We start from the raw sequence: 10,134 nt of genomic DNA on the forward strand, positions 1-10,134 counted from the left end.
GGCCCCGGAAGGAGTTCACGGGATGGACTTTGTGCCTGAACTGTGAAATCAAGGCGCTGAAACAGTCGCTTTCAACGAGGACAACCTTCCCACCCTGGTGCCCTCCAGAGTGTTGGAGTACAACCCCCATCATCAAGGCTGGAGAAGATGAGGGTTGTAGTCCAAACTCATCATAGGAATAGAACATCTTGGCTGTTTGGTAGCTTTGCTTGCTACAGATATAGTAGTACATAGAACGAATCACATCATCATCATCATCATCATCATCATCATTATTATTATTATTATTATTATTGCATTTATATCCTGCCTTTTTTCCTCCAAGGACCCCAAGGCAGCATACATAATCCTCCTCTCAATTTTTATCCTCACAACAACAACCCTGTGAGGTGGATTGGGCTGAGAATCTGTCTGTGACTGGCTCAAAGTCACCCAGTGGGTTTCCATGGCCATGTGGGAACTAGGACCCGGTTCTCCCGACTCCCAGTCCGACACTTTAGCCACTACACCACGCTGGCATTACTAGAAGAGAGTGAACAAACAGGTTGCAATGTTAAATATATACGTATATTAAATATTGGCATGGTTCAGACAACATGCTAAACCACCCAGTAAGCTTGATGGCTAAGTGGGTATTTGAACCCAGAACTCCCAAGTCCTAGTCAGGGCTGGCCTTGCCATTAAGCAAAGTGAGGAAGCCACCCTAGACAGAGAGTTTGGGCATCATGAAAGAGCAGCAATTTTTAAAGTCATTTACTATTTTTGTATTTTACTGCCAGAGATGGGGAAAGGCGCTTGTGGAATTTTCTGTCATGTGCCCAAAATAACATAGCTGGCTTTGGATGCTGTGCAGCTTGGTTTGTGGAGGCGGTGTGGGGGATATCATTTTCTGCTTTGCATCAGGCCGTAAATAATTTGGGTCAACCCTGGTCCAAGTAAAAATAGCATTGTGTGCCCAAGGTAGGGTGATCATATTTTGGAAACCAAAAAGGAGGACAACATGGTCGCCCGCAAGGGGGCGTGTCCAGTACCAAGGGGGCGTGCCCACCCGAACATAGCCTTGGTCACATGTCTGATTTTACAGCACACATTTAAGACAAATCTGTTCTACATAACATCTTAATGTTAAAATCACTGAAATAAATAACAAGTGAGAGATTCAATGTATCTGAAATTAACTTCACTCACTCCTACTTTTGTAGGTTTTGCTGTACTTTGAAGCTTTTGCTATACTCTGTGTGTTACATTCTCCCCTTCCTTCAAATATCTTTTCTGTATGTATCTTCACTCATTGCAAGCTGCTATTGTTGTTAACAGGGTTTGCTACTGGCCCCAGATCTGTTTCAAATTTGGTGTGGCTAAAGCTCTACCTAAATCCTATCATGGTACCTAGTTTCATCTCTTTATCTTTAAAAATGACGATTTAAAAAATAATAATTTTAAAACCTCAATTTTTAAAAAAAAATCCTAAAAAATCAATGGATGAACGGATCTGTTTCAAATTTGGTGTGGCTAAAGCTCTACCTAAATCCTATCATGGTACAAAGTTTCATCTCTTTAACTTTAAAAATGACAATTTTAAAAATAATTTTAAAACCTCAATTTTTTTAAAAAAACCCTAAAAAATCAATGGATGAACTGATCTGTTTCAAATTTGGTGTGGCTAAAGCTCTACCTAAATCCTTTCATAGTGCAAAGTTTCATCTCTTTATCTTTAAAAATGATGATTTTAAAAATAATAATTTTTAATAAGCATTTTTGTTAATTCCCATTTGAGCTGCTCTTTGAAAAAAAAAAAATTCCGGATTTCCCCTCCCCCTCCCGGATTTGCCATCAAAACCCCGGACAAATCCGGGAAAATCCAGTCATATTCAGGGAAGCCACACGATCAACAAATGAATTCCTCATGGCAGTGCCCCACATGCCACCCTGTGTCTGGGGCTTTAGCCTTGGTCCATTATAGCTCCATGAGAGCAGCAGTAAATGGCCCTCTGCCCCCCCCACCCTGCAACAACCCTCACCTATGGTGCTTGTGACATGGGCCCTGGTGGTCTAGCATGATGCGCTTAGTGACCTGGATGGGAGGAGGGCAGCAGGAGTTACAGGGCATTTCCCCACAGCTCAACTCTTGTGATGAGGAGGGAATTTCACCGGGTGCTGCATGCATACAAATGACACCTGGTGAAATCCCCTTGCCTACACAAATGTAAAAGATACAGAAGCCATAGGGTCACCCTATTTCAACCTTTTGGAATGGGGAGGAAACGGCACAAAACTGGGGAGATCACCAATCAGTGGTTAGGGGAAAGGGCTGCAGTCCCAGGTAGGGGATCTGGCATGTGGGGAAATCCATAGGGTTAGTGTTGGCCCTGAAGTTCTCCACTCCAGGGCTATAAGAGATATCAAGGGAAGCCACATCTACAGGTGAATTCCTCAGAGCAGGGCCCCACAGACATTGCCAGATTCTGGTGCTTTTAGCCAGAAATGCTTAGTCTCCATCCATTATGGCTCAGTCAGAACACCAGGAAATGGCTCTCTGCCCCCTCCCAATCACAATCAGAGGACACAGGGATTGTTAGGGTGACCCTATGAAAAGCAGGACAGGGCTTCTGTATCTTTAACAGTTGCATAGAGAAGGGAATTTCAGCAGGTGTAATTTGTATATATGGGGAACCTGGGGAAATTTCCTCTGCATCACAACAGTTCAAGCTGCAGGAGCTATACTAGAGTGACCAGATTTAAAAGAGGTTAGGGCACCTACAGCTTTAACGGTTGTGATGAAGAGGAAATTTCCCCCAGATTCCCCATATATACAAATGACACCTGCTGAAATTCCCTTTTCAATACAACCGTTAAAGACACAGGAGCCCTGTCCTCCTTTTCATAGGGTCACCCTAGTGATTGCAACATATGCTCTAGTTGTCCATTGTGATGCAAGAGCGTTCCAAATGGGCAGAGGGCAGCAGGAGTTAGAGGGCATTTCCCCAGAGTTCAGGGCTCAAGCTCCTGGTGTTAGGAGGGAAAAAAGAAGTCTTAACTAATGTAACATGGAGTAGCACAACACAGACGCGCACACCCATTGAAGCAATGTGAGGTAAGTAAGGCATCTTTTTGTGTGCGACTAAGGAACAGTAGATCAGCCCTGCCATTGCCAAACTATTGACACTGCAGCCGACCAGGTGAGCACTTGAGGTTCCCTATCGCCAGCTCAGTGCGTTGTGGGGTGATAGTTTATGGGGACAGGGAGGGGAAAGTTGCTTTGGAAGCCGGACGCCATCCAGCTTTTCCTGATTCTATAAATCCGGATATATCTTTGTCATTACGGTATGCGCCATTGCAGTAGACAGCATTTTCTTAGATGAATAAGGAAAAGAAAATAACATTACAGACTTTAGAACGCCACCTTTTTTCCATTTTCTCCCTACTCAGGGCATACATATGGACAGAGAGAGAGGGGGGGAGAGAGAGAGAGAGAGAGAGATGTGGTTGTGAAGTGGCACAACAGCAAAACAACAAGGAAGTTGTTGTGGATGCAAACAGTCTTAAGGTAAAACGTATGAGTAAGATGGAAAGACTAAGGACAGTATTTTAGAAATATATATTTTAAGCTGAGTGTTTCAGCGTCCACCTTCGTCAGTAGCTGTGCCTTTAAGAGGATATCAGGAGCAGCAGTTTAGAATGCCTGGAGTTGAAAATTGCTTAGAAGGAAAACAACAACAACCAGAGGTATGATTGGTATCATACTTACAGCTTGTCCTCCAGATTAAGGCCTTTTAGACTAAGAGGTCTCAGTCTATAGACCCCAAAAGTTTCCCTTTTGTCAACCATATCAGGGGTTTGTTGATTCTATTTAAATACATATACACACACATACACACATTTACACCTGTTTGCTTAAATGATCATTTAATGCTTCTGACAAAGCAGGACAGGAAAGCTTATGCCACCATACATTTGTTAATCTTTTAGGTGCTGTAGAAACCTTTGTCCGAATAATAATGGAGTAACTGGATGCAATCCGATGGTCATCCTATTCAATGATGGTGAGGATATAGGTGGTCCACCAATGTCTTGTTACTTTGTTATTGTAAGTACGCTTTTCTTGGTTGATATTTATTGGCTTTGCTACTGGGCAAATAATTGTGAGTGCTCCTTCAGATCAAGAGGTGACAAAGTTTAAGAGTTGAAATGTAAGAATGAAGCAGGATGAGTGTAATCAAAGCATTGTTGAGATGTTTGAGAGTCTAATGTGGAGTAATTCCAGAAATAATTAAAAGGATTGAGGCTTGAATTAAAACAATAATATGCCATGAAATTAAGCAATCCATTTTTGCTCTTCATTCTCAAGAATGAGAGGTAAGCAGTGAATCTTCTTTCTAACATCGTTACATCATAGGTGAATGTGTTTTCCCCCCTATTGCTTTTTGTGTTGTGTTTTTGTATTTATTACTATTATTGTTATTCCCACCTAGGTCATAATTCATGGAAGGGCAGGGATATAATTATTGATTGTAAATTAATAAATTAAAATTACTCCTGTGCCTATGTTTTGACTCTAATTTACCATTAGACCTTAGGATCTGTGTGAGGAGCTAGGTCAAAAGATGTGGAGCTCATGCACCTGGATTTTCTCAAGTAGATCCTTTTTCACCTCTCGGTAAGAAAGGCTCTTTCTCAAGGAGGAATTCTTTATCTAATCAAGTTGATTTTCCAGTTAAAAGGGGGCGAGGAGAGAATCTAATGCATCAGAAGATATTTGCAGATCTTAAATCTGATCACAGGCCCTCCTGAAAGTGGAGGATCTCCAATGCAATATGGAAAACTTACAGCTGAACATGACAGGTGAGAATGATTGTCAAATATGTTCTTTCAAGCAGGACTTCTGTTTGTGGGTGAGAAATGGGGGGGAAACCCTGTGAAGGAGCTGGAGAACTTTTCCTCTCTGAATTTCCTATCAGACTAATAATGTGGAGTAATTTCAGAAATAATTAAAAGGATTGAGGTTGGAATGAAAATAATAATACGCCCATGAAATTAATCAAGCAATCCATTTTTGCTTTCCGTTCTCAAGAATGTGAGGTAAGCATTTCATCTCTTTCTTAATGTCATAACATCATAGTTAAATGTAACATTTTTCTGTTGGTTTTCAATTGTTTTTATTTCATTTTATATCGTTGTTATCCCCACCTGGGACATGATTCATGGAAGGGCAGGATACAATTATTGATAGTAAATTAATTAATTAAAATTTCTCCTGTGGGGATGTTTTTACAATAACTTACCATTGGAGTGATATTTCCAGTGTGAGGAAATAGGTCTTCATCAGTGGGAAAAGGATATGTGGATTTTTAAAAAAATATTTACAAATATTAAAAGCTTTTTATGCCCCAGATATAGAGAGTTTATATCAGACCTGAAAAGCAGAACGAAGAGAAAATAATTGCCAAATGCCTATTGGTGCCCTACCCCCTTTCTTTTGAGCCCAACATTTTACTCTAATAATGATTATTTACCCAAAGTTGGTTCTTGTAAATCTTCAAACTTTTAACAAGGAAGATGGGGGACTAGATACTCCCTCCTGTCTTCAAGAGCTAGTGGATAAAGACACCTCATTAGTTTGCAAAGTTGGCATAATTAAAACAACACTCCCACAACTTGCTCACTCTTACAGAAAAGTATATAATATTGAGTAATCTTACCTTGGCTCCCAAGTAATATCTAGTTGCATAAGTGATGTCTCAAATGGTATATGCAATATATGCAAGATGAACTTGGGAGCCATGTTCTCAATAATGCAGTTTTTATTTGCTGTCTCCTGATTGTGGCCCAAGTCTGCTCCAGCTGTATTGTCAACTAACTGAAGAGTAAATAATCTCCGAAAACTGCCCCCAACTAGGCTGCCTTTCAAATCCTAAAACGTGTAACAACAGTACCAATGGCCTGCAGGTTCCCTGAAAGGGGACTAAATGGGCTAATATAATGCTAAAAACATAGTTAATGCAAACCTAATAATAGTTAGTACATATAAGAATGAAAATATATGCCTTGGTTGTAATCCTGTTCTTCTATTTTAAAATAAAGCTCGATTGTATTCCTTTTCTATCATTTCTTGTCTTTGTTTTGATATATCCATTATCATTATCACCATTATCATCATCATCATTAGCATCATCATTATCAATATCATCAGCATCCATTATTACTATCACCATTACTATCATCACCATAATTGGCAGAAGCAGCATTATCAATATCACCATCATCCATTATAATTATCAGCATCCATTATTATAATCACCATCATCATTATCACCATTATCATCATCACCATCATTGTAAGAAGCAGAAGCATTATCAATATCACCATCATTCATTATCAATATCAGCATCCATTATCATTATCAGCATCTCTTATCACCATCATTGGCAAAAGCAGCATTTTCAATATCACCATCATCCATTATCATTATCCATTATTATTATCACCATTATCATTATCACTATAACTGCCAGCAGCAGCATTATCAATATCATGATAATTCAATATCATTATCAGCATCCATTATCATTACCACCATTATCATTATCACCATAACCATCCTTTGCAGAAGGACCATTATCAATATCACCATCATCCATTATCATTATGAGCATCCATTATCATTATCACCATTATCATTTTCACCATCATTGGCAGCAGCAGTATTATCAGTATCACCATCATTCATTATCATTATTATCACCATTATCATTATCACCATTATAACCATCACCATCATTGGCAGCAGCATCATTATCAATATCGACATCATTCATTATCATTATTAGCATCCATTATTATTATCACCATTATCATCATCACCATTATCATCATCACCATCATTGGCAGAAGCAGCATTATCAATATCACCATCATCCATAATCATTATCAGCATCCATTATTATTATCACCATTGTCATCATCACCATCATTGGCAGCAGCAGCATTATCAATATCACCATCACCCATTATCATTATCAGCATCCATTATCATTATCACCGTTATCATCATCATCATCACCATCATTGGCAGCAGCACCATATTATATCCCCATCATCCATTATCGTTATCAGCATCCATTATCATTATGACCATTATCATCATGACCATCATTGGCAACAGCAGCATTATCAATTTCACCACCGTTCATTATCATCATCACCATCATCATCATCACCATCATTGGCAGCAGTGGCGTTATCAATATGACCATCATCCATTATCATTATCATCATCCATTATCATTATCACCATTATCATCATCACCATCATTGGCAGCAGCAGCATTATCAATATCCCCATCATCCATTATCATTATCAGTATTCAATATTATTATCACCATTATCGGCATCACCGTCTTTGGCAGCAGCAGTATTGTCAATATCACCATCATTCATTATCATTATCAGCATCCATTATCATTATCACCATTATAACCATCACCATCATTGTCAGAAGCAGAATTATCAATATCACCATCATCCATTATTATTATCAGCATCCATTATCATTATCACCATTATCATAATCACCATCATTGGCAGCAGCAGCATTATCAATGTCACCGTCATTCATTATCATTATCAGCATCCATTATCATTATCACCTTTATCATCATCACCATCATTGGCAGCAGCAGCATTATCAATATCACCGTCATCCATTATCATTATCAGCATCCATTATCATTTCCACCATTATCATTATCACCATTATCATCATCACCATTATTGGCAGCAGCAGCATTATCAATATTACCATCATTCATTATCATTATCAGCATCCATGATCATTATCACTATTACCATTATCACCATTACCATCATCACCATCATTGGCAGCAGCAGCATTATCAATATCACCATCATCCATTATTATTATCACCATTACCATCATCTCCATCATTGGCAGCAGCAGCATTATCAATATCACCATAATTCATTATCATTATCAGCATCCATTATTATTATCACCATTATCATCATCACCATCATTGTCAGAAGCAGAATTATCAATATCACCATCATCCATTACCATTATCAGCATCCATTATAATTATCCCCATTATCATCATTACCATCATTGGCAGCAGCAGCATTATCAATATCACCATTATCCTTTATCATTATCAGCATTCATTATCATTATCACCATTATCATTATCACCATTACCATCATCACCATCATTGGCAGAAGCAGCATTATCAATATCACCATCATCTGTTATCATTATCAGCATGCATTGTCATTATCACCATTATCATCACCAACGTCATTGGCAGCAGCAGCAGCATTATCAATATCACCATCATCCATTATCATTATCAGCATTCATTATCACCATTATCAGTGTCTGTCGCTCTCTTTGTTTTTACCTCTGTGACTCTCCAGGCAGTCCAATCAATGCCTCGCAGTCCACAATCGGCATTGGGCAGTGAACATTTTCTTTTGCAAGTGGAATAGCTGTAGGGCCTTTTCTGAGTATGATTTTCGAAATCAGGGGAGAGGCAGGGGTTTGTCTTGAGGTGAGTCAGTCATATTCAGCATCAGATAAGAAACACTTCTTATCCTCCTCAATTTTCCAAATATCCATCTGACTATCAGTGAATCTGTTTCTCTGCAGATAAAAGCCCGGAGGTATGAAACGTATACAAATGTGGATTCTGCTGGCTGAGTGAGGCACTTCAAAAATCCAGACTATGAATCTAGGGTGACCATATTTGGGAAACCAAAAAAGAGGACACCTAGTGTGTGTGGGGGGGAAGCAGCTTTCTGAGTCCTGCAGAAAGTACGTTATTCCCCCGCCACCTTAAAGAACCCGATTGGAGTGGAGGAGGGGAAATGATTTCATTCTGCACCACCACCATCCACTCCCATTGGGGCCTTTTCTATAATGTCCACGAATGACCCACTTTCCCCTTTAAGACCTCAATTGGAGCTCAGGGTGGGGGAATGATGTGCCTCAAGAAAGCATGTCATTCCCTCCTGCCATGCTAATGGCAGCCTTAAAGAGGAAGGTGTATCATTCCAGGACATTATTGAAAATTATAGAAAATCCCCCCTGACACCATGGAAAGAACAAAAACCAGGACAAATCCGGGGAAATCCTGACAGTTGGTCACCCTAGCCCAAGGGAGCCTAATAGTGCTCCCTTCAGATGAAATTATTGGAAGGCAGGGGCAGGTGAGGCCTCTGGGAGCATCACCAGACATTCTTCCTCCTACACAATCTTGCAATCAAAGTCAGGTCATTTCCCCACCATTAACTAAGTGGTTAATGGCTGAATGCTGGATTGCCCAAATTCTTGCAAAATAAAGAATAGCGTAAGAACATAAGAAGAGCCCTGCTGAAGCTGACCAAGGGGCCTTCTAGTCCTGCATCCTGTTTGCCGCAGTGACCAACCAGATGCCTATGGAAAGCCCACAAATAGGACACGGAGGCAATAGTTCTCTCCAGTATTTGCTCCCCAGCAGCAGCACCTGACGTTTTCCTACTCTTTTTACAGACAGACCACTCATTTCCTCCTAATTTTAGCAATCTATCTGCACTTTGATTAAAGAGGGTCTCTGTTAATGCTGTACTACAGAGTAAGTGATTTGGGACAGTATCTGGGTAGATAAATTTGAGGTGATGAAGTAATTGAAGAGAAATTGAATAGATTTTAAGAAATGTTTTGGGGTGCAAAATGAATAATTTGGGAAATTGGTTTGTCTTTGGAAAATTTAAATTCTGGTAACTCTAAATTTGCATTTATACGCATCAATCAGCTTATGCAAATTGTATGCAATAATTTGTTTCTGGGACTAGGGCCCAGAGTTTACCAACAGGTTTGTCTTTGGAAAATTTCAATTGGTTTACCTTTGGAAAATTTAAATTCTGGTAACTCTAAATTTGCGTATATACATATCAAACAGCTTATGCAAATTGCATGCAATAATTTGTTTCTGGGGCTAGGGCCCAGAGTTTATCAACTGGTTTGACTGTATTAATTTAAGACTCAACATACCCTAAGATTATTTTGTAGGATTCTAAGTTAAGAAGATTATGAATTATGAATGGACACTGTGATCTCCAAACTCACATCTTCAATTT

This window comes from Elgaria multicarinata, chromosome 7 (assembly GCF_023053635.1).
Source record: "Elgaria multicarinata webbii isolate HBS135686 ecotype San Diego chromosome 7, rElgMul1.1.pri, whole genome shotgun sequence".
Classification (NCBI taxonomy): Eukaryota; Metazoa; Chordata; class Lepidosauria; order Squamata; family Anguidae; genus Elgaria; species Elgaria multicarinata.